Below are 23,439 nucleotides of genomic sequence, written 5' to 3' on the forward strand. Positions count from 1 at the left end.
ATTCTTTTCATCTGCGTCTAATAGTTTGCTAAACCCATTCTTTAGCTTTTTTGTTTCAGCCAGAGTAGTATTTAATTCTATGAAATCCATTTGATTCTTTTAAAATTATTTCCCATTCTCCTCTGATTTTTTGAATCTTGTAATTCAATTGTGTAAAAACATGAATTATAGTCACTGTGAAGTCTGTCTGATAACTGCAGTACCTAGATATTACGTAGATCCGTTTCCTTTTTTCTTAGTATTCCGCCACTTTTTTCTTCTTCATGAATGCTTTTTATAATTGAGTGTCAGATATTGTACATGAAAAATTGTAAAAATCACTAGAAACCCTGGATAGTCCTGTGTCCTGGGGAAAGAATTTACTAGTATTTTTTAAGGCAGCTTATTTAAGTCTCATTTCTTTTATCTTATCAGAGGTTGAGATTATTTGAAAATATAATTCAGGTCCTTGAAAGACTGGTCAATTTTGGGGTCACCTTTCCTCTTAAAGTGTATCCCTTTGAGGTTATAAACCAAAGCCTGTTTTTTCCTCCCTTTCTTCTTCTTCTTCTTTTTTTTAATGTTTATTTATTTTTGAGAGAGAGAGAGAGCATGAACGGGGGAGGGTCATAGAGGGAGGGAGACACAGAATCTGAAGCAGACTCCAGGCTCTGAGCTGTCAGCACAGAGCCCGACGCGGGGCTCGAACTCACAGAGCGTGAGATCATGACCTGAGCTAAAGTCAGAAGCTCAACCGACTGAGCCACCCAGGCGCCCCCCTCCCTTTCTTTTTAATGTTTATTTTTTAGAGAGAGAAGGAGAGCATGAGCTGGGGAGGGGCAGAAAGGGGGACAGAGGATCTGAAATGAAGCAGGCTCTAGACTGACAGCAGAGAGCCCAATGCAGGCCTCAAAATCATGACTTCATGCCTCATGCCTTATGACCTCAGCAGAAGTCAGATGCTCCATCTCTGCGATCATAGTTGACAGCTTTCTCCCTGGGGAAAAGGACATCCAAACAGCTGGATCATCTGTTCTTCTTAGTTCTTTTCTGGATCTTGGCCTGGCAAACTTTCAATGTCTTGGTAACTCTCTAATACTTTCAAACAGATTCCTCATCTTCATAGCCTAATTTTTCCATGGTTTTAGTAGATGAATGAAACCAGTAATTCCGCCATTACTAGTAGACTATAGCTGACAGATTGCTCTGAATTTGATGCAAAAAAATTCCAGAACATTCTAATCCAACATAAAATGCTATTATAAACTCTCTGCATCACATGCAGCCATTCTTGCAATACAAGCCCTGGGAACACATTATTTATCGAATATAAAACTATGCCATGTGGCACAAAAGTTGGAAATGACAGAACCTAACTGTCAAGAATCTTCAGCCACATATTGGGAAGGTTTAAAATTAGCATTTATATATAAGTAAATATTAGTATAAGGATAAAAGCAAATATTCGAATTTAAATTACTCTCAGATCCACCCAAGATTGATGGAGTAAATCTCTAAATCCATTCTAGGCACTTTTAATAATATTCATAAAAATTTGTGATGCAGATTTTTTTTTCCTATTTTACAATGAAGACATTGATGTGACTTGGAAAGAAAGTTTCTTGCTTAGTATCACACAGGTAGAAGATGTTGGAACACGTATTTGGACACATATTGAAAGTGAGCACCGTATGTTCCTAAAATTCTAGTGTTCCTTCCATTCTGTGATGCTGCTTCACTGAGCCACAATGCAGTCAGAACAATTACATATTTAATCTCTATTTGGGTTTTTAATGAAGTAACATACCTCTCACTCTCCATTATTTAAGACAGAATATAAGTAGGCATGCAGATAAATTATACTTTTTCTTAATTATTCAAAACTTCAAGAATATATTGGTGAACTTAGGTTCTGCCCTTGCTCCTAAGTCATAATGATTTTCTTCTACTTCTATATTTGATTTAGGTTATGTATGAAGTGGCTTCTCTCCTCTATGGCCCCTAATCCAATGAGATTTATGTGGTTTGTGAGTCAATTTCTGTTTTATGTAAATTTATGCTTATATATCAATTTCATTTATTCACTATTATCAGGTCAGAACAATTTTTTCTCTGAATTAGGAAGAGAGACACTGAATTTTCAAAACAGAATCTAAATGTATCTCTAAGAATTTTGATAAATTGAAACTGCCTAAAACTGTCAGTAATTTTGCAAATCAGCCAGGAAGACATCCAAATTCTATTCCAAATGCTTTTGTATGTCTATCTATTAAAGGAGGCAGGTGCAAATGATCAGACTATGAATCTATGGATTTAAATTTAGAATCTATTTTTTAATTATGCCATGACAAGATGGAGAAATTAACAAAGGATATGATAATAATAGCTATTCTTTCTGACTATTAAGTTTTGTTTCTTTGCTGGATTTTCTCTCAACACTTAGTTTTAATTCCATGGAATTAAAATATTTTTCGAGTCAGACACACATATCAAATTCCTATATATTTCACAATGATAATCCTTACCCTTTACTGTACTTTAGCATATCTATTATCTTTCCATGTATATGCTTTGTCACCATGGTAATGTTTTATCGGATGTCTCTAAAAAAACATTATCCGTTTCATTTCTTCTGTTTATTACACTCTTTTCTTTCTGATTTCTTTAGTAAGACAATCTTCACATTTACCACTCTTATTATAGGTTTTCTATAATTGTAATATTATTTGAAATCTATTTTCAGAGAGCATTTCTCTTTGAAAAGGTAACATAAATGAAACTATGGGCACCTGGGCGGCTCAGTCGGTTGAGTGTCTGACTTCAGCTCAGGTCACGATTTCCGGGTTTGTGAGTTACAGCCCCACGTCGGTCTCTGTGCTGACAGCTTGGAACCTGCTTCAGATTCTGTGTCTCCTTCTCTCTGCCCCTTCCCTGCTCACACTCTGTCTCTCTCTCTCTCAAAAATAAATAAATATTAAAAATATTTATAAAAAAATGAAACTAGCCAGAATTCTACCCATTCTTTGATACTCACAAAATTTCCTGACCAATACTTATTTTTCATTCAGGTTTGCCGTCTTTCTCTACCAATCTGAACTATGACACTAATAAACTAACCATTTGGGATGATGAATTTCAGTTTTCTCCTGATTCTGAATACTAATCATTATTTAGGATAGTAAATGTTTTACAAATGTTTCAAACTATCTACTTTCTACATTCAACAATCACTGACTACTCAAGATGCTTTAATTTCATTTTAAAAGTTATTCTCTTCCTAAAATATAGCGTGTGTGTGTGTGTGTGTATATATATATATAATTTGACTAAAAATTTATAATTATATGCTTTATCAGTATATGTGTTTATATTGTTCTTACCTATTTTTTTCTTGAGACAACTGGAGTGGAATTTTTTGTCTTTTTTTATGTTTAGGTTTTATCTAATTAAGATAAAGAGAAATGCAAAATGAATAATCACTCTTCTCTTTTTTTCTTCTTCTTCTTAAGTACCTTCCTATTTTGTAAATTAACCTCTCAGCTACTATAAATTACCAAAATACAGCATTACTTATTTTAAGTTCTTCTCTCCGTGCCATTTTTCATACAAGGTCTTCTTCTTGGAAAGATCTGTACTCCCCTTTTCAACAAGAGTTTCTTCCAAAGCCTTCAATACACTTGTAACCAACATCCTCCGTGAGACCCTCCCGGTGGCTGATCACCATGGTGACTTAACTGGGTCTCCTCTGCTCTCAAAGCATCATTCACCCCACAAAGTAGGCAACCAAAAATGCTTTTTGAATTTTAATTAATGACTCTGTTTTACAGGAATAAATCATATTCACTACATATGACTTGAAGATCTATTATGATCCTGAAAGGGCTGGCAGGGAATTAACCATGTATGTTCTTACCAGAATGTTCTGGAACTAAATCCATCTTATCTGGCTTTGGAGCCCAATTGGCTTTGGTGTGTTTGGGGGAAAATCACTTAAACTGTTGTGATTCAAGATCTGTAAGATAAGAATTGTGGGTAGGGGCACATTTGTTTCTTTTTTGTTAAAGGTTCATTTCCCCTCCGGCCCTGTGGTCTCTGAGTTCCCTGCTTCAAGGATCATGAGGTCATGTTTCCAGCCCCACCCCAGCACGTGTCTGACACCTAGCAAGCACTTACCACGTGGGTGAGATGATCGCATGGTCCATTCTACAATTTTCAGTGCCCACGAGGATGGAACTGATTCTCAGGGCTGATACTCTCAAGGGAGAATCCCCAGCAAAGATGAAAAGTAATCTTTACACTGAAGGGTGTGTGAGACAGAAAAAAAATAGATAAAAGGAAGGAGTATCCCAGGGTGTTTCTAGACAAAAAGTGTACCTTCATGATAATCACAGGAAAATGTTTTCTGGATGTCAAGGCATATGCAATCTTTATTAATAAAGGTGTTTATGATACATTTTCCTAAACATTGCAAATCTGTGCAAGACTTACGTTGGCCTCCCCTAAAACAGAAGTGACTTTAAACTTCTGATCGGCTTGCCTGCTATTCTGGAATTTAAAATAGTTGGAATTTAATTCCATAATATTTCCCCCCCTGTTTCTCCCTCCCTTCCCCAGTCAGTTTGAAGCAAAACAAACAAAAAAACCCACAACCCAAGAAACAAAACTGACTGAATCTTTTGATAGGTCCTTGTGCCCTCTAGTGGCCGATCTACTTAGCACGAGTACTGGCCAGTCAGGCAGGGGTGTCTTTAAATGGCTGACCAGCCCTTTCCTCCTCTCACCGGTGACGCTCTCCTAGGCTCCAAACACACAGTCTGCACTAAAACACTTGAAACAATGGCTGGGTCATAAGTAGAGAGAGTTGGTAAAACTTTTAAATCTTTTATCTAAACTTTTATCTACACTTTAAAAATTTTTTTTTTTAAATATTTATTTATTTTTGAGACAGAGACAGACAAAAAATAAATTTTATTTATTTCAGGCAGAGCATGAACAGGGGAGGGGCAGAGAGAGAGGGAGACACAGAATCTGAAACAGGCTCCAGGCTCTGAGCTGTCAGCACAGCGCCCGACATGGGGCTCGAACTCACGGACCGTGAGATCATGACCTGAGCCGAAGTCGGACGCTCAACCGACCAAGCCACCCAGGCTTATCTACACTTTAAAAAAAAAAAGTATTTTTTTTTCAGAAGCAGTATAAGTGTGTATTCCACAGGAATACAGCATAAATTATATTAAAATGTTTCATTATCCCAGTGACCAGAACAACAGGTTTCTTCCTTATTACATTTTTATGACATATAGTTCAAATAATATGTATTTAAATGTATTTATTCAGTAGGCTGACTTTTTGTTACTGACTGGGAATATTGATGACTAACTAGGTCTCGCATGGTGTGAAAAATATAAAAGTTAAGAAAATAACTATATTTTGTATAAAATTACATCTACATAATTACTCCTTCACCAAGTATATGTTAACCAACTGAACAACAATATTTTCAGTTCAGAAAGGAAGATTCATTTGGAAAATAACCGTCAAGTCAATTATTAGATATTTATTCATTCAGCACATAGTTAAATATAATCTGTGTTGTGCCAGATATTAGTATAGGACTGAGAAAAACATGATGAATTCCTACGGGGAGCTAATGTTTCAGGAAATAAACACTAACTAAATAAATAATCATATTATAAATGTAAAAAGATAGCACTGTGAAAATGCTAGAAAATGGAAAATGTAATGTGAGGATGCTTAATAAGGGAAATTGTATTAGCTGGGAAAATATTGAGAGAATGAAGTCTGGGGTAAAGTCTAAAGGAATAACAAGCATTCTAAGAGCAATGAGTTAAGGGTGAATTTGGGAAAAAGAGAGATATCTCTGGCGAAAGCAGATCTTGAAGGAGGAAGACAACCTTGAAAGATTGAAAATAACAGACATCAAGAGGAATCATAGTGCTTAAAAAGGCAAGAAAGCTCAGTAGGCATCATCAGCATCATGGCCATAGAAGGAAAGGAAACTCAGCAAAACTAAAAGGCAACTGACAAAAGGGGAAAAGATATTTGCAAATGACATATCGGATAAAAGGCTAGTATCCAAAGTCTATAAAGAACTCACCAAACTCCACACTGGAAAAACAAATAATCCAGTGATGAAATGGACAGAAGACATGAAGAGACACTTTTCCAAAGCAGACGTCCAGATGGCCAACAGACACATGAAAAGATGCTCAACGTCACTCATCATCAGGAAAATCCAAATCAAAACCACACTGAGATAGTACCTTATGCTGGTGAGAGTGGCTAAAATGAACAAATCAGGAGACTATAGGTGCTGGAGAGGATGTGGAGAAATGGGAACCCTCTTGCACTGCTGGTGAGAATGAAAACTGGTATAGCCACTCTGGAAAACAGTGTGGAGGTTCCTCAAAAAGTTAAAATAGAACTACCCTATGACCCAGCAATAGCACTGCTAGGAATTTACCCAAGGATATAGGAGTGCTGATGCATAGGGGCACAGGCACCCTAATGTTTATAGCAGCACTTTCAACAACAGCCAAATTATGGAAAGAGCCTAAATGTCCATCAACTGACGAATGGATACAGAAGATGTGGTTTATATGTACAATGGAATACTACTTGGCAATGAGAAAGAATGAAATCCTGCCTTTTGCAGCAATGTGGATGGAACTGGAGGGTATTATGCTGAGTGAAATAAGTCAGTTAGAGAAAGACAGATAACCATATGTTTTCACTTATATGTGGATCTTGAGAAATTTAACTGAAGACCATGGGGGAGGGGAAGGGGAAAAAAAAGTTACAAAGAGGGAGGGAGGCAAACCATAAGAGGCTCTTGGATACTGAGAACAAACTGAGGGTTGATGGGGTGTGGGAGAGAGGGGAAAATGGGTGATGGGCATTGAGCAGGGCACTTGTTGGGATGAGCCCTGGGTGTTGTGTGGAAACCAATTTGACAATAAATTATATTAAAAGAAAAGGACATTTAGTATTTATTCTTAGAGATGCCCTTTTTGGAACTTCAATTATACAGTTGTTTCTTTCTGGAATTTTGTAACTTAAAATAACTTTAAAAAGCAGATTTAAAAAAAAAAAAGGCCATTCAAAGCAACGCCCTCTACCCTGACATACATAAACACAAGAGCACATATGCAAAAAGTACTGTTATACATGTTTATTATTTCTAACCAAGTAATTTAAAAGCAAGTTGAGTATACAGTTTCTTTGGTATTTATCAATTGATTAAATCAGGTACATTTAGAATACTGTTGCCTGTTCGGTAAAAAATATATCAACATCAAAGATATGATATTATGTTTCTTCTTTTTTGGCTGCTTCTTTTGGCCCTTTTTGTTTTATTTATTTGTTTGTTTGTTTATTTATTTATTTATTTATTTGGAAGTTTTCTTATGGTTCCCAGTGATCTTCAATTCTTAGTGGTCCCACCCTTGTTTATTCCCCTTGCCTTAAAGTTGAACTGGATCCAGTTAGACTTGCTTCTAGAAGATAGAATTTGGCAAAAATGACAGAATGCCTCTTCCTGGTTAGGTTACCAAGGATGGTGGTTTCATCTTGCAGGCATTCTCTCCCTGGCTCCTAGGTGAGGGCTCTGATGGAGAGGGTGAATGAGGGCAAGAGCTGAGGGCAGCCTCTGGCCAAAGTCCTGTGGGAACTGAGGCCCTCAGGCTGAGAGCCTCCACGGAGCCGGGTCCTGCCAACAATGGGTAAGGGTGTTTGGAGGCAGATCATACCCCCGTTGAGCCTAGAGTGACTTTGCCACCCCCCTCCCCATCAATGTCTTAATTGAAACCCTGTGAGTAGGGCAGTCATTCATCCTGGTTTGCCTGGGGCTGAGAGGTTTCCTGGGATGTGGGCCTTCCAGTTTTAAAACCTGGCAAAGTCTTGGGCAAAGCAGGATGAGTTGGTGAGATAGTAATTGTGAGCTAATAGCTGTGTGTTGTTTCCAGATGCTGAACGTGAGGGTAATTTGGTAGGCAGGGGTAGGAAACTAATACACGTCTATTCAGGATCCACCTCAGGCATAAGGTGTCACAGGAAAACCTCTGATTCTTAAGTATGTGCTTAGAGGTCCTTCATCAGAACCCCTACAGTATTCTGTGCTTTTCTCTATGACAACATCTGAAACTCTTCCTTCTGTTGCACCAGACCAGAAACACTCTGAACGCAGGGACTATGTTTATTCTCCAAGGAAATCTTTGTAATATTCAGAGCAGATATCACAGTACTGGAACTGAATGATGTGTGCATATGCCCTGGCTGGCTTACTTAATACTCTTATGTGTACTATAAAAAAAATGTCATTACTTAGGGAGACGATGCTTTATAAATCAAAAATACATTAGCTCAAGTAAATTTTGATCTTTTTGCATTATGACCGGATTTCTTGCATCTTTCCCGTGTTGCGAGAAAGATAAAAACTTACTTCTTTTTCTTTGTTTTGTTTTATTTTTAAACCAGAGCTATTTTCACAAATCTGACTCCTCGTTTTGTGGTTAAGGACACGATTAAGGAATCAAAGGACTTTGATTTTGTGATCAAAGTATTTCAGAATAAATTGACACCGGTGTTGAAGTAACAAGAAACTCATTACCAATAATATAGAAATAACTTCAAACTCTGTCTTCATTTCACTAAGAAGCATGGATATTCATCTTTGTGTAACGATGATTGAGTAAAAGAAACAGATATGACAGGGGCACTTGGGTGGCTCAGTCGGTTAAGCGTCTGACTTCAGCCTAGGTCATGATCTCCCCATTGCCGAGTTCAAGCTCCGCACCGGGCTCGTAGCTGACAACTCAGGGCCTGGAGCCAGTTTGAGATTCTGTCTCCCTTTCTCCTCTGCCCCTCCCCCACTCACACTCGGTCTGTCTCAGAAATAGACATTAAAAAAAAAAAAAGAAACCGATCTGACAAAATGGGAAAGCTTTACAAAGGATCAGTTGTGTCTGTCATTGGTAGACTTGCCTAGAGGTCTGAAAATAGGGTTTGTAACAGACAACATTCAATCCTATTAACTTAATTGACGAAAACACCAAGTTATATGATTATTATTCAGTTCAGTCTCTAGGGGCCACATTCCTTTTGTTTAGTTTGAGCTCCGGGCAATTGCTCTTTAAACCTGTGCACGCAGTTATGTCTTAGCAAAGAGTGAAGAGTGTGGCTACAAATTGCACCAGTGCCATATTTCTGCAAGCAAAACACATCTTACGTTTTTCTTTTGTTTCTTGCAAAGCTGTTTTTATATAATATGAGTCAATTATTTTAGTCTTCCCATATGTAGTCTAATGATTGATTGATTGATTTAATTTTTTAATGTTTATTTATTTTGAGAGAGAGAGAGGGAGCACGAGTAGGGGAGCTGGGGGAACAGCAGAAGGAGAGAGAGAATCGCAAGCAGTGGTTCATACTGTCAGCACAAATCCCGACACGGGGCTCGAACTCACGAACCATGAGATCATGCCCTCAGCCAAAATCAAGAGACGCTTAACTGACTGAGCCAGCCAGGCGCCCCATGATTTCTTTCTTTTTAAGAGTTTACTTTCTCCAATGCCTGAACAGAGTATCAATGAAGTTTGCTAATATAAACCCCACCCGACCACAAATTCAACCCCCCACTCCTTTTGTTGGGCTTTATGTGTTGACTTACTGCTTCTTGATCTTCCTTTGGTTCATTGGGAGCTATTTTCTACACTTTTTGGTGGGAGTAGGTAAAGGAAGGAAGATTTTTTTTTTTAATGTTTATTTTTGAGAGAGAGAGCACAAGCGGAGGAGGGACAGAGAGAGAGAGAGACAGAGACAGAAGATCCCAAGCAGGCTTCAGGCTGACTGCAGTGCCCAATGTGGGGCTCGAACTCATGATCTATGAGATCATGACCCAAGCCAATGTCAGATGCTTAACCAACTTAGCCAGCAGGTGCCGCAGGGAAGATTTTTTTTGTTTTTAGTCACAAACAGAATGAAAATAAAGGTTTTATTAAATGGCAGAGTGTCGTGAGTGTTGGAGAGAGATGATATCATACAGGGATGCAGCAAATAGGAAATGAGAAAAAGAAAATTCTTATATTTCAGAAAATTTAAGGGAAGCAGTTACTGCATAAAGTGAGATGTTGGCCTCAAGGCATTTTTATAAGTAAGTAAGCCAAACATTTGTAGCTTTCTAGAGCATAAAGTATAGAGAATATTTAACATTTACTGCTTTATAAGAACCAAGTATTGATGTGTTTATTATATCTAATATGAACACTTTAAATGTTCGTATTATATTTTCTTTGCAAACTTTCATTGAAAAGGAATTTGGTTAACAGTTTAAGTTCTTTATTAGGTATTTGAGACAAGTTATAAGTGATGTCCTGTGCAAAAAAATAAAATAAAATAAAAGGAATTTATTTTATAGTTTGTAAAACATTAATATTTCTTGTTCTCACTTTAAAAATTGCACGATGCTTCTGAATCTTCATCTGTTATTCTAGCCTCTTTTACTTTTCTATGGAATTTACAGTCTTTACCTCATACAACCTATGAAAAATGCTGGGGGATTACTAATAAATAAAGTTTGAAACTTACTCGTTTCTGAAAAGGATGTGTGCAATCCTGTTTATGGATTAATTCTCCCTTCAGAGAGATCTATGTGTTTCCTCGTGTCAAAATGAACTACATCTTAGAACGCTAGTCAGAATGTATGTTTCCTATGGTACATTCTATTAAGTTAGCTGTTAGTCATCAAAGATAGCATGCGAGTTAGAATACATCGTATTTAGAAAGCTAGAGATTTAATCTCTCAGATTATATTATATGTTTCAAGTTTTATGCCCCCCCATCATAAAGGAAATGATATCTGGGGTATTTCAATAATACCCAAACTGTGCATTCAATTCATGGCTAATTAGGCAGAACTGGATCTTACCTACTGTTAGCTTCCCTTCTCTATCTTGCATTAATGGAAGTTGTACTAAATAAATACTCTCCAGTTTGAACTAATTAAGCCCCCCCCCCAAAAGTATTCTCAAAATCATGAGTTAATGTTATATTTATATTTTTCCTACCATTTCTATACAATTAAATAATATTCTAAATACTAAAAATAGTTATCAACCCGAGATCATTGCAAGAGGTCGGATTCATGCTAAGAAAGTCAAGAAATTTGAAATTTGGACACATTGATGATATGTTCACACACTAACATTAGCCCACGTTACTAATGAGATGAATATTTTTAGGAAAAGCAAAGAATAATCGTGACAATAGAAAAGCTGCCTCAGGCCACTTTTCTCTACGTATCGATTTTGCTGAACCGTCAAGTTTGTTTTACTTCTTGAATTCCACATAAAGTAAGGTGTGTCCTTGGTCCCCTCACAGACTATACAAATTCTGCCCATAGCCCAAGTTCTAGTTTAAAAGCTAGAACTTGCTTCTTGGTTTAAATTGCTTCCCAGAAATTTCGTGGTGGCCGCACTGTCCCGGATGCTTCTATGACACAGTCCTCTGTTATTAGCTACTATTCATTTCAGTTACGTATTGACTTACTCATCTGTTAGGCAGGGTAGCGTCCACATTTTTGTGTGAATAAAATTACCTTGGCAGCTTCTGTACTAGTCTGTCTGCCTGGAAAGATGTAATTTAACAGATCAAGGATGATCTACAGAAATCTCCACATCTTAGAGGACCACGTACCCATTCTGTTCAACTTAACCTACTTGCTCTTACGAAATATTACTTTCTGTATTTCTGCCAAACACACTCTGAGGACTTTATTCTCCTGCACCATGCCAAAGAACTCATGTATTTTCTGTAATTTTTTTCCAACATCTTGTGACACTGCTTGGCATCTTGGAAGACTCAAAAAGTAGTAGGCTATAGTTACTTTATTTCAATCTTCAATTTGTTCACTGTGCAAACTCCTTCCTAAGTATATCATAAGCGTTCTGCTTTATGACCATGATCATCTCATTGAATTAAATTTAATTTGATAATTGTGTGGATTTAAATCTTGTAACAAGTCTTTAAATCTTTATTTCCACATGCGTGCATGGTTTTATTTTGTTTTTTTTTTTTTTCATTTGTATGTTGCTTAATAGGATCGTGTTTTCAAGTCTATTTTAGTAAAGTAACGTGTAAAATAAAACTGAGACCTTATGCGTTTGAAATGAAAATAAAAGGCATATAGATCAGAACGGGAGAAATAAGACTGTTTTTGTTTATAAGTGACATAATCATATGTAGAAATGCTGAAATAATTTAAAAAAAAAAAACCTCTTGTAACCAATAAACAATTGTAGCAAGGTTTCAGGATACAAGGTTAAGATATAAAATTCAGTCACTTTCCTATATACCAGCAATGAACAGCTGGAATTTGAAATTAAAACTACAATAGCATTTATAATAGCACCCCCCCAATGAAATACTTAAAGGTATAAATCTAACAAATATTTATATGAAGAAACTAGAAAACTCTGATTAACTCAAAGAACTGAATAAAAAGGTATTCCGAGTTAATAGATACAAAGACTCGGGGCGCCTGGATGGCTCAGCCAGTTAAGCATCTGACTCTTGGTTTTGGCTCAGGTCATGGTTTCATGGTTTGTGAGTCCAAACCCCGCCTTGGGCTCTGTGCTGGCAGTGCAGAGCCTGCTTGGGATTCCCTCTTCCTCCTGTTCTCTCTGTCCCTCCCCTACTCTCACTCTCTCTCTCTCTCTCTCTCTCTCTCTCTCAAATAAAGAAACTTAAAAAAATTTTTTTTGAAAAAAAAAAAAAAAGACTCAGTATTGTCAAAATGTTAGTTTTTTCCCCCCAATTTGATCTATACATTCAATGGAATCCCAGTCAAAATCCTAACAATATGTATTTTTGGATATTGACAAACTGATTGTAAGTTTAAATGGAGAGGAAAAGCCCAAGACTAGCCAACACAATCTTGAAGGGCATATGAGGGAAATGTCTTCCTTTCTCTCAATTTTGCTGTGAAACTAAAAATTTGCTTTAAAAGTAAAGTCTCAACAAGAAAAAAGTAAGTTTTAGGGGAGCATGGGTGACTCAGTTAAGCCTCCTACTTCAGCTCAGGTCTTGATCTCGTGGTTCATGAGTTCGAGTCCCGCATCAGACTCTGTGCTGACAGCTCAGAGCCTGGAGCCTGTTCTGATTCTGTGTCTCCCTCTTTCTGCCCCTCCCCATGTATGCCCCCCCTCTCAAAAATAAACATTAAATTTTTTTATGTTTATTCATTTTTGAAAGAGAGAGACAGAGCACAAGCAGAGGTGGGGTGCCCCTCAAAAATAGACATAAAAAAAAAGAAGAGTTGTTGCCAAAAGTTCATAGAAATGACATAGTCTAAAGTATGTTCAAATAATTGAATCTTCAATATACACATTTCTCCTGTAGGCATCTGGCAGAAAGAGAAGCACTGAAATTGTCAGAGGATCTACTCACTACATGTAAGTGATAAACTTTTGTGATGAGCTGAGTAAAAAACCAGGGCAAAGTTATTTCAATGACCTCAGAGATGTTTCCTTCACTTGGGGTCATCACATGTAAAGTTTACCTTCAGTTATAACAATGAGACTCAGAAATTCCCATTCATGCCCTGTTCCTTAATCACTCTGATTCCATTGTAGGCAGGAAAAAAGACAGGAGAGAACAGATCAACACTGTGGTAATAATACTTTAAAGAATACTTTCCCATAAGAAACAAGAAATTGGAATGGTACATTTTATGGTTCTTTTCTATCTCTGCAGCCAAATGAAGTTATCCAACTAAGTATAGCCTTTCTGTGGAGTCTTCACCCTCAAAGATGTTACGACTCTATTATCTTCTCTCTCTTTCTCAGTATTGGCCTTCCAAATTTGTGATTATGTGTGCATCTCAAAAACGTTTTCCAAACACTGCACTCAGTAATGGACCATTTGTTTAAGAGGGTCAGAGTAGTTCAAACTTCATAACGTGTATAAATGTGTAAGAGTGGGTCAAATATTACCTTACACTTCTATAACCAAACGCAAGTTATTATGGTTATACTTAAAGGGAGGTTATTGTGACCTTGGTTCCCATATTTTAATAAATTATTACCATATTCAACAGTGGAAATTCAAGCATTTGATCAGAGGTCATTCTTGAGTTTTCATTTTCATCTAGGAACTAATTTGATTTCTAATATGTAGTCTCTCACTAAGTGCCCAAATTCCTGTGTTATTCTTTAATGCAGAAAAGAACATGATTCTTAAGTTCTTCAGACTTCCAGTTTAGACTTTGACATATATTGATAAGGATTTATAAATACAGGAATGACAAGCTCTGTTAGACATCATACAGCTTATTTTATGAAAGATAACTGTCTTAAAATGGATATATTTTAGTCTGGAAGAACTGAGATTGAAACACTGTCTCTGGAGAGGAAGTAAAATAAGCAGAATATGCATAAATATTAATATGTCCATTTTTAAAATTATTTTTGACTATCTGGGTTGAAAGAATAGATAGTATGAAATGGAAATAACAGGTTTGGTAATCACCCAAACCTAGGAGCAAACCCAGGCTTGAGCCTTTTCTAGAAACTTTTGGAATCTTAGGTTATGTGAAATTTTTTGAGATTCAATTCCCCAATAAGGAAATAATACCAATGTTTTTTTTTGTTGTTGTTGTTTTTTTTTGCTGGGGGGTGGAGAAGTGAACAAAATAATAATATATACATAATGTGTTCAATACGTGTAAAGTTTCCCTTCCCTTAGCTAAAGCCCCTATCATGGATTAGCATCACTGTCCTCCTGAGTCTCTAGTTTAGTGGGCATTATTGGGACTTATGTTGGTTTTATGTAAATAGGCAACACAGTGTGTTGTTAGAAACGTAGGATGTACATTCAGAGGTCCTGATGTCAAGTTCTGCCTTGAGAACACTTTCGCTGTGTTTGTTGGACACATGACTTAAATAATGCTGGTGATGCTTTCTACTAAATCGTAGGTGTTGGTGAGCTCAAATGTGATAACAAAGGCAGACACTCTTTGCAAAACACAAAACTTTAGTCACTACGTCTCAGTCTAAGGAGCTGAAAAATATTAGAGATGTATTTCTACGTGAAGGCTAGACTAAATAACTGAACAATTCTGTTGTTTTTGCTACCTAACAGATAATACCCAACAAGGTTCAGTTGTTCCTAATTGGCATTAATAATCTGTGTCCTGATCAAAGAAATTACTATGATATGTAGACTTATTTATGAATATATGCACCATCACATAGAGTCACCTGTTTGAAATCAGATTCCTCAGGTTCCATGGTATCCTGGTGTCAAAGTTTGAACTTTGTGAGATGTTTTCAAGATTTACGAATGATTTAGAGCAGTCATTTAACATTTGAAACCTATGAAATAAGAATCTTTTAAAATAATTGTTTAGCTTTTCTAACCAAGCTAAATGGTCATCATAAGATCCTGTGAACTGGGCATCATGCCTTTATTTTTGTTTCCCCACTTTTTTTTTTGTTTACATGGAAGCTCTACGCCCAACCTGGGGCTTGAACTCATGACCCCAAGGTCAAGAGCCACATGCTCTGCTGACTGAACCAGCCAGGCAGCCCGAGACATCTTCTCTCTGACAGAAGAAACCAAGATGCAGAAAAGTCAAATGATAAGTTAAAATTTATATGGTCAGTGAGTGGAAGTCTAAGGGTAGAGCCTATGTTGCCTGTTCGTAGATAAAATGAAATGTTCACAATGTGAATATAGCAAATAACACATTCCCCCTACAGCCCCCAAAGCAGGCCTCTGATGAATGTGACTCTGACGCCTCACTCTTTGTGCTCAGGATGTGCCTCTGTGTGACCCTGAGTAATCTCAGTAAGTGGATTTTGTTTAAATAGAAGAATATGATGAGATGAGAAGAAGGAAGGTGGGAGAGAAGGTGATTCCGAATGTAGAACAAGAGACATTTCATGAAAAATTGATCACCAACAAAAATGAAAATAGAGGGGCGCCTGGGTGGCTCCGTCGGTTAAGTGTCCGACTTCGGCTTAGGTCATGATCTCACAGTTCGTGAGTTCGAGCCCCGCGTCGGGCTCTGTGCTGACAGCTCAGAGCCTGGAGCCTGCTTCCCATTCTGTGTCTCCCTCTCTCTGCCCCTTCCCTGCTCATGCTGTCTCTCTCTGTCTCAAAAATAAATAAACATTAAAAAAAAAAATGAAAATAGAGGCAGCTCTCTGAAACAGGGATGCTCCATTATCTTGTTTTACCAAAAGATCGAGTTTAAATGTTGTCTCTAAGGAGACATGTAAGGATTTTTGGTTGCGTGCAAAGCGTAATCTATATTCAGAATATTTATGAAATTAAAAAAAAAGACTTGGGGAAAACTTATTTCTTTATTTCTTTTTAAGTTTTTTTTTTTTAATTTTATTTTTGTGAGTGGGGGAGGGGCAGGGAAACATTTATTTTTACGGTTTTTTAGTTTTATTTTTGAGAGAGAGTGCGAGTGGGGGGCGGCGGGGAAAGTTTATTAAAAGTCAAAAGTCTGTGTGACATTCTGGGAAAATGGTTTTAAGCAGGAAGTGAAAGAAAAGTTTGACTTCCGTCAATCCTTAATGCATTTTCACAGTCACTTAAAGAGGCAGATTTATGTGTGTGTGTTTTGGTTCTATATATTGGCTAAATGAATATCAACAGTTTAAGTTTATAAAAATCCTTAGGACACTTAAGGGTTCACAAGTCACTTAGCTTAAAAACCAATCATATTTTACTATTCCTTCTCCTTGCTTTTACCCACCCGTGCGTACACACACATAGGCACGCCCTATGGTGGGGTTTGCAGGGGTGAGAGGGTACAAAGGGCACTTACAGCAATGGTTACTCTGGAGAAAGAGCAGGTCAATAGTAAGATGGACTAAAGGACCAAAAACTATCTTGACTGAATGGTAGTACCCAGAACGGTAATGTTTGCTCTTGTATTAGTCAGGTATTGAAGGTGTCAGCTATTCGTATCTGATTAAGCTTGATAACCATATATTATGATGTCACATTCCATAATGAGAGTAACAAGTCATTTGGGCTTATCAACCAAACCTGAGTACTGCCACGCCTTGTTAATATCAAGGGACAATGTAACTTAGGAAAACAAAACCTTAACTGTCAGCATTCATTCTTTTTTGTGGGCCCATCGGGGAATGGTGTAATAAGATCCTAGACCCTAGTCAATGTAGTATTTTCTCTGTTGGGGACTGTGGCAAGAACTGAAAGGGAAATTTTCATTAGCTACACAACTATTACTGTCATAAATTACTGCCAAAGGTAGGGGCACCTGGGTGGCCTAGTTGGGTAAGTGCTGGATTTTTCATTTAGGCTCAGCTCTTGATCTCATGGTTCATGGGATCGAGCCCTGCATCGGGTTCTGCGCAGACAGCACAGAGTTGCTTGGGATTCTCTCTCTCTCTTCCCCCCCACCCCCCACCTCCTGCTTACTCTCTTCCTCAAAATGGATAAATAAACATAAAAAAATAAATTACTGCCAAATCTAAAAAATAGAGAAAACGCTTCCATACAGGCAGAAAGGCACTGGTTGGCCATTTGCCTTTTTGTAGACTTTGAATAGGTGAGAGCCTCACATTAAAAATAATGGAGTTTCTTTCTTTCTTTTTTTTTTTTTTTAAAGAAGAGGGGAATATGAAGAGTTCTATCTTTTATGGCTCTTAATTTTTTTATGTAAGCCACTGTGCTGATACACCTGGGTGACACAAACACATACCCACTAGACTTGCACCTGTTAATTCAGTGTTGATCTCATTAACAACAACTGGGTTTTCATGAGCAATTAAAAAAAAAAAAGAATTTCCCTTCTGTTCAACCCCTTTTTTACAAAGCACCTTTTCTCCATTCTGTTGGCTTTTTAAAATGTCTACGTCAGGGTCTGGAACCTATAGTTGCTGAGAACTACTCCTTATCTGAATCCCATCTCTACCCAGATATTTCCTTTGAAACGGGAAGGGCCCAAAAGTCTGGCTGCAGGACCCCACACTATTGGCTCAAAGAAGCCTGAAGGAGATCTGCTCTGTCACCGCCTCACATGCACTGAGTCTGTCATGAGAGGTCTACTGGTCCAAAGCCTTCCAATCTCTCCCCATTCTGGTCTGGCAGGTCCCACAGACGAGCGCTCTCGCCTACATGTGATACTTCCCTCCTCTGTGACTGCCAATGCCAGCCCACAAGTAATTCAAATTAATAGTCTATCATATATTGAATAACTTTTAGAATTATTTCTTCAAATATTTTTTCTGAACTATTCTTTCCTTCTTTTCCTCTTGGGATAACAATTGTTTATTTTTTTTATTTTTTGTCTCTCTCTCAAAAATAAATAAACCTAAAAAAAAAAAAAAAAAAAGCCTTGTTCTTCCCTCTACACTTCTTGGGTCAAGGTTCCTCTGTGCAGGTCTCTTTTTTTTTTTTTTTTTTCTCATACCCTTTGCAAATCCCAGCCTCTTCAGCTCCAATTGGACTGACTTCCAGTCTTCCCATAATTCTAACATTGGGTTCTACTTCTCTGTGTCACAGTAGGTAAGGTGTCCCCGGTCAGACAGCCTGGGCAAAGGCGGGCCTCAATGTGTGTGCTCCCCTTCTCTCGGGGATCAGACTGCTACGCTGTCTGTGAGGTATGAATGACATTGTCTCATGTATATTATAGTTTTTTTTTAAGGAGATCATGACCTGAACCAAAGTCAGATGCTAAACTGAATGAGCCACCCAGGCGTCCCCCCAATATTATAGTTTTTATGGTGGATGGACAAATAGTACACTAGTTACTTCGTCAAGATCGCATGCTGAAATTTACCCATTTCCTGTACATTTAAAGACGCTTTATTAATTTCTTCCAGTAATAACTAAAACTGCCATCCAATTATTATTCTTTCACACATGATTAAATATTTTTCCTTAAAAGCTGCAGTGGTAGTGATAATTCTGGAAAAAGTCTAAGTCATCAATTTCAATTATTTAATATAATAATTATCATAAAATTATGACATTCTTAAAGAATACCAGGCATGGCACATAGCACCATATGTGGATTTCTCATTAATCCTTATAGAACTCTTTAAGGTAGATACTCTATTCATTCCAACTGTGAGAGAAACGGAACAGAGTAGTCAACTCACTCAGTATGGCCTCATCATTAGCTAGCACCTTCTGAATTCCGGAAGGAAACTCTGGGAGTTTGCCCCCAGAGCCCACACTCTTGACACTTCTATCATGTGAAGAGTACTTAAATAACAAATTAAACTGTGAAATGACACATTAGTGATCAGTGCGAAATAAACAATTTTTTAGGGAGAAACCTTTAAAAGTCACAAAATGGAAGCATGGCTAATGAACGTTTGTAAGTAAAGCAAAAGGGGGAGGGAAAGAACATTTTGCAGATACGTCATAGTAAAGAACGTACCAAGGGAAAAATAGGCTTGATAATTAATGTGTCGAAGAGTGGAGTTTCTGACTATAAATAACTCAAAGTTCAAACTAATTTCTTATTCTGTCATTAAAGGAAGAGGCAGGAACCACAAATCCCTAAGACTGGATGCAGGCAGGGAACTTGTTTGAGAATCCCTGCTCGCAGAAGATTTGTAAACCAGCATGAATTTGCAGCACACTTAAGTGATTAAGGGAATTAACTACCACTGCTAGGGATTAAACTAGTTTAGATAAGTCACTGGTTTCTGGCAGGGCTACAGGGGGGAAAGGAGCCATGAATCATGGAAGGAGAAGGCAACTGGCTCTGGGCCCAGCCTGGCAAGTGGTAAGATCATTGACCTTGGGCAGGTCATTTCTCCCCTTGAGACCCTATCTGCATTCAGGGACCTTGAATACATAATCTTTAAAGTACTTATTCCCTCTCCCTTCTATCCATACTTTATCAATGAAATAAGTAAAAGATCTTTGAAATTTTTAATCCAAAATAAAACTACCAAGTGAAGAATGCTTAATGGAATCCTATTGTACGACAATAGATTTCACTGCAAATAAATACTTAATGATAACCATTCTTGGAATTTAAAACAATCTCACAGATCATCTAGCACAAATTAGTAACTAGTCTATATCACTGTATTCATTCAAATGTGCTTTTATGAGCCCTCTGTCCGTGGAAATTCTTGTAAATAGTTAGCAAAGTGACCATGGGAAATTCATCAGGATAGGAACTAGGGAAAATCCTGAACATCTAGACATCAGTGTGCCCTGCTAAAGTGGATGCTCTGTGATGAGAAGTGAGGAGAACAAAGTGAAACAAAACATCAGTCTAGTGGCTAGAAGCTTATTTTGTTTCTTAGAAGCTGTGTGAAGTTAGACATTATTTTAATTTGTTAAGCTGCAATTTCTCAGTCTTTGAAATAAATTAATAATGTCAAATCTGCAGAGAAATTAGAGGATTGCTGATGGTGAATATAAAAGATGGAGTAGTTATCATTCATCATCTTTCTTTGGTTTATATAGAAACAAAACTGCTATTTTATCAATTGCATTTTTTAACAACCTTTTTGGGAATATCTCTGACATAAAAATAGTATATATTGAAGCTACACAGCTTGACGTTTTGATATATGTGTACATTGTGGAAAAAATCACCACAATCAAGCTAAAAAATGTATCCTCGCCTGCACAGGTACAATTTCTGTGTGTGTGTGAGTGTGTGTGTGTGTGTGTGTGTGTAGACTTGAAGGTCTATCCTCTTTGAAAATCTCAAGGATGGAAGACATTGTTGTTAACTGTCATCACCATGATGCACATTGAATCTCCAGAACTCATTCATCTTGCATAACCACAACAATATGCCCTTTGACCAATATTTCCTCATTTCCCTCCCCCCACCCCCCCCCCCATCCCTGGCAACTGCCCTTCTACTCCCTGCTTCCAGGTAGAAGTGAGGTCATGCAATATTGGTCTTTCTCCTTCTGGCTTATTTCACTTAGCATCATGCTCTCTACTTTCATCCATGTTGTTGCAAATGGCAGAATTACCTTTTTTTTTTTTTTTAAGGCTGATTTGTATATATATATTTTTTCAACATTGGTGCCATCATTATGAAAAACAGTATGGAGGTTCCTCAAAAAATTAAAAATAGACCCTACCATATTCAAGCAGTTCCACTTCTGGGTATATATTCAAAGGCAATGAGATTTGGAAATCATTTATGGTTTTGTTTTAACTTTCTACTCATTCTTTAATTTACAAGAGAAATAATATCTCAAGGCATGAAAGATATGAATATACTTAAAAGAATTCTGGCAATTAAGTAAAAATGTGTAAAATAGCAGAGTGTAAAGAAAAGCAGATTATCTAAACAAGAATTTGTAAAAGTGTAAAGTTCAGTAAACATATTTAATACAGTTTACTAATTTTCTTGAAAACATATATAAATTAATTTAGATTAAAACACAGTTTAAAACTTGACTGAGTGATTTGTCACATTATAACCATTCGAATGATTGTGTCATTATTGTTTTTTTTTTTAATTACTCCTGATATCAGATTTACAATGAAGGAAATATTCTACCTCTTCTCAGCATTTATCCTTTGAATCCTTTATTTAAAGAAAACTCATACTGCTTACTCTCTAACATCTGTGCTAGATGTTAGAAAGATATAAAAATCAGTAAAATATGGGTCTTTCTTTAAAGGTACTTATCATGACAAAGTGCGGTCATAATAGAGATAAAAACATCCTGAGGTTGGAGATAATTTTATCTGAGGTATGAAAAGTGATATCCCAGAAGAAATCACATTTTAAATGGACTTTGAAATAGAGAAGTGCTTTGATAGATGGGGGAAATGAGAGGAGCAGAGCCACAGATAGGTGAAAAGTGTGGCTTAGTTTGGAAACCCATAGCGTGAAATAACTAAAGTGCATAGAGACGTTAGTGGAGATAATGTAGAAGTTGTTGATTGGTGCTAGATCATGGAGGCCTCTGAATGCGATAGTAAGGAGTTTATATTAAGTACAGAGAGCAATTCAGGGCCCCTGGCATTTTCTAAGATGGTGAGAGATGTTACCAGAATTAAATTTCAGAAATGCTGCATCAGGTTTGGAAGGGAAAGGTTTGAAGCGGATCAGAAAGGATGGGGATGAGAGTTGAAGAGATTCTAGGGTAGTGGTAGATACAGGTTTTCATTAAAATGCAGTGCAAAAGAGGAGGTGGCGTTTCATCACGTCTAGATTCTTCCTGGTGTTCCTGGCACACTGTCCAGATGCCTGGCCATAACTGGGACATGACCAGGCCAGTCATGGCGCCTTAGTTGGCTGTCTCCATGATCGTCCTTTGGGTCGGTAACTCTGGCTCCCTGTGGTCCCGCTCTCTGGTCTCACGTGTCTGCTCCTGGTTCCTGAGACCTTTCTCCTTTCCCCTTTGCCCTTTCAGCTCTGGGTGGAGCCCTAGATCTTTTCCCCCTCTCAAACCCCAGGTTCTTCATCAGTCACAGATGCCCTAATGATTTGAATGGGAAACTGGGAACCAACCAAAAGCTGGTCAAGTGATTTCCAGAGGCTGTTTTCATTTTCAGATGTCTCTCTCTATTCTTGTCACAAAAGTCTCTCCTGACAAACTGTCTACATAGACAACTTCCTTAATGCCAAATTTTTGTTCAAACATTACCTTCTTGAAAAGGCTACGTGGACCTGTTTAAATTTCAACAGACCACCTCACACTTAGCTCTGAATCTGCCCTAACAGACTCTATTTTTAAAATATAAATCCTGCTGTAAGCATTCATTGCTTTCTAATATACCATGTTAATTTCCATATGAAACTTTTGTCTGTCTCTCCTATAGTCCCAGCAGAACATAAGTAACATAGAGAGAGTCTTTGTTTATTTTCGTTGAACCATCTCTCCTCAGTAAAATTCTTCACAGCTGCCACTCAGCAGGCATTTCTGGTAGACTGGACTGAATTGGGAACATTTCTATGATATGAGTAGTAAATTACTACTTGGCGCATGTTGTGGGCAGACTAATAGCCCCCCAAAGAGGTCCATGTCCTTACCTTTGGAAGCTAAACATATTGTGTTTCATGGCAGAGGGAATGAAGGATTCAGATAGAATTAAAATTGCTGATTGCCTGAGCTTCACATAGGGAGATTATTCTGAATTATCCGCATGGATCACATGTATCACACATTCCTTAAAAGTAAAAGTGGGGGCAGAAGATGTTTTCACATAGAGATAGGACGTGAAATTAATTCAATCTGCTGTTGCTGGCTTTAAAAATGGAGGAATACAGCCAGGAGCCAAGGAATGTGAATGGCCTCCAGAAACTGGAAAAAAACAAGGAAAGATATTCTCCCCCTAGAACTCCATCCAGAATGTTAGCCCACCAAGACCTTCACTCCGTGGGAACTGTGTCAGACTTCTGATCTACCGAACTGAAAACTAATAAATGTGTGTTGTTTTAAGTCACCAAACATGTGGTGATTT

The 23,439-nt window shown here is 37.5% G+C and overlaps 1 long non-coding RNA gene across 2 annotated transcripts in view; it reads left to right on the forward strand.

Moving 5' to 3' along the window:
• The window catches only part of LOC109268371 (uncharacterized), a 92,936-nt gene that overhangs the window by 21,196 nt on the left and 48,301 nt on the right, over positions 1 to 23,439 (forward strand). Inside the window, exons 1-2 of one of the 2 annotated variants that reach the window (XR_002080617.2) lie at positions 7,598 to 7,721; positions 13,393 to 13,445. This is a non-coding gene — a long non-coding RNA (uncharacterized LOC109268371). Of the gene's footprint in view, positions 1 to 7,597; positions 7,722 to 13,392; positions 13,446 to 23,439 lie in introns of those variants that run through there. The other variant, XR_008418102.1, reaches the window with a different exon arrangement.

Source organism: Panthera pardus, unplaced genomic scaffold (genome assembly GCF_024362965.1).
Source record: "Panthera pardus isolate Hobbes unplaced genomic scaffold, ASM2436296v1 HiC_scaffold_26, whole genome shotgun sequence".
NCBI lineage: Eukaryota > Metazoa > Chordata > Mammalia > Carnivora > Felidae > Panthera > Panthera pardus.